A 3,149-nucleotide genomic window follows, 5' to 3' on the forward strand; every position below is an offset into this window, starting at 1 on the left:
AACTTCACCTAAACAAAGACCAGGCAAACCTCATCTACTGGCTGCCAGACAGCGTCGAGCATTGCAGAGGGTAGGTGTAAAAAATATTTTGGAATCATCGGAAGAGATCACTGCTGCGTTCCAAAGTGGTATCAGCAGTCCACTGTGCGCGGGAAGTTACAAAGAATGGAGTACGATGGTCAAGCAGCTGCTCATAGCCCATATATTTCGGTACTCAACGTTAAGCGAAGTGTGAGGTGATGTAAATGCGACACCGTCACACAGTGGATGACTAAAAAAGAGTGATTTGGAGTGAAAAACGCGCTAAACCCGGTCACAATCCGATGGGAGGGTTTGGGTTTGGCAGATGCCAGGAAAACGTTACCTGCTTTCGTGTGTAATACCAACATTGAAGTATGGAAGAAGTGATGTTGGTTAAAGTGTGGGGGTATCTTTCATGGTTACGATGTGGTACCGTTATTACACTTAAGTAATCGCTGAAAGCGTTACGCCATTGTGTTCTGTTTGAAGTAGAGGAACATTTCGGAGACGATAATTGATTGTATCAAGACAGTGCATCCTGTAATAATGCAAAATCTATGAGGCAATGGTTTGTGGACATTTACAGTCCTGAGATGCAGTGGCTTGCCCAGATGATGACGTTTGGTTTGTCGGGCGTTCAACTGCGCGGTCATCAGCGCCCGTATAAAGTCTCAGTTTTTTCACTCCGATTTTTTACACAATCCAATCTAGCCATTGTCCTGTCACGAATGATGACGATGTTGAAACGGTGAGGACAACACAAACACACAGTCTCCGGACAGAGAAAATCCCCAACCGGGTCGGTAATCGAACCCAGGACCCTGTGACCCAGAGGCAGCAACACGAGCCACTAGACCACGAGCTGCGGACGGCCTGCCTGGAGCCCCGACCTGAACCCAACAGGACACCTGTGGATGAGTTAAAACGTCGACATCGCTCCAACGTTCAACATGACCACCTTCTCTGGTTTCGGGTTTTGAGGAGAAATGGCCTATTATTCCTCCACGGACATTCAGGCATCTCATCTAAAGTTTCCTCAGCAGAGTTCAAGCATCATAAAGCGACGTGTGCACACACCCGATATTAATGTCCTGTAACAGGTTTCGAGGTACTTTCGATGGTGAATATCAGACACTTGAAACGATAGCCGAAACTGTGTAGCAGTGGAGAACCGAAAATAAAAGAATATTTTGACGCAGCTAATAACAACCATTGAGACAGATCCATGTCATTCAGAAAAAATGATCTGACTGTGGATTCCGTTGAAAATAAGAGACGAGAAAAATATATGGGTGTTAACGTCAAGAACACTGACATAGTTTTTTAGGTAGTGAATTAATTGCTAAGCAGGTGGATACAAACTAAGCTACTTTGTTGTAATGCATTCACTGTAATATAGCTATTGCTTCATGTCTTATTGGAATCAGTGTCAGCACGTGATATGCATATCCCATCATTATTTGGACTGTCGTTACTGCAGTGTTCTGTTCCTCCCAATTTCGGCTCTTGAACTCCTACGCTAATCTTTCCATCTCGTTTCTCGTCTTAAGGTTATCCCTGAAGAAAGTTTCTAAGTAGCAAACAACTTCAAGAATCCCTCCATCTTTCATTCATTGTTGGTATCATTGCTTTCAGTACCTTTCTGTCAGCAGTGCTTGCGTCTTTGGGAAATCTTAGACGATATTGGTGAAATTGGGACGATTTACAGCCAGAATGGCTGCTATTTGAAATGCGACTGATCGTTAAAATTTAGAAATGGCTTTCTCGAGACCGCTACCACTCTCAATTTGTAACGAGCAGAAAAATATTGCAACATGTTTCTAGGCAAAAAATGACAGTACAAAAACACTAATATTAATATGAATCTACATCTATTCTCAGCAAACCACTGTACTCCACGTCTGGAGGATGGGAAGAACGACTGTTTAAAGGCCTCTGCGCGCGCTGTAATTAATGTAGTCCAGTCTTGACGATGCCTACAGGAGCAATACGCAGGGGCTGCAGCATGGTCCTAGCGTCATAATTTATTACCGGTGAATGAAGCTGTGTGAACAAGCGTTTTCGGGATAGTTAACTTGTATCTTCACGAGTCTGCCAGTTCAGTTTTTTCACCACCAGCTCAAACAATCCTGTAACCACTCGTGCTGCCCTCAGTTACTCCCATTTGGTACAGGTCCCACGCAAATGAGCAATATTATAATATGGAGACACGAGTCATTTATGTCCTTTATGAACTAATTTCCATTTCCCCAATGTTCGAACAATAAACCGTAGTCTGCTAGCTGCTTTGCCTACGGCTGAGCCAGTGTGATCGTTCCAATTCACATTCCTACCAAGTGTTGCACCCTCGTATTTGCCTGAGTTGACTGATTCCAACTGTAACTCATTGATACGTAGGTTGGAACTCAAATAGTGGCAACACTGCTGTGGAGACACTATACAAGGGAATCTGCTATTGTCGCTGACAGCACACGTTGTTGACATATCTACCTTATATCCGAGCAAATGGACTCGCCCGTCCCACGTCACCGGCGTGCGCACAATCGAGGGAAACACAGTCACTTGTGAGCGAGCGGTCTAACGTAGTGGTGTCACTATGTTTTCTAAACAGGAACAACGGAGTTGGATCAAGACTGAGTGTGCCAGAGGTCGTACAGCACGACAGTGTCATCAAGGTCTTCAAGAGGCGTGCGGGGAATCGGTATTGCCGTACAGAACAGTGACACGTTGGGTAAAACCCTTCAACGAAGGTCGGCAAACTGTGGCAGACATGCATCGGGCAGCTCGTCATAGTGTTTGTGAAGAAGAAGTGCATGCTGTTGCCGCGTTCGTGGACAGTGATCGACGTAATACGATTCGTGAGCTCGCCCACGAAACCGGATTAGCACATACACTGTGCTATGAGGACGAAGAAGAGGCTTACTCACGCCGTATCGTAACACTGGATGAGACATGGGCCACATCGTACGAACCAAAACTGAAACGCCAATCCAACGAATGGCGTCATTATGGGTCGCCGCGAAAGTCGAAAGTGCGTCAGAACCCCAGTATGGTGAAAGTTATGGTGATTCTCGGATGGTGTTATCCTAACACATTGCGTTCCTCCACGGCAGACCGTTAATGCACAG

Source organism: Schistocerca piceifrons, chromosome 9, assembly GCF_021461385.2.
Source record: "Schistocerca piceifrons isolate TAMUIC-IGC-003096 chromosome 9, iqSchPice1.1, whole genome shotgun sequence".
Classification (NCBI taxonomy): domain Eukaryota; kingdom Metazoa; phylum Arthropoda; class Insecta; order Orthoptera; family Acrididae; genus Schistocerca; species Schistocerca piceifrons.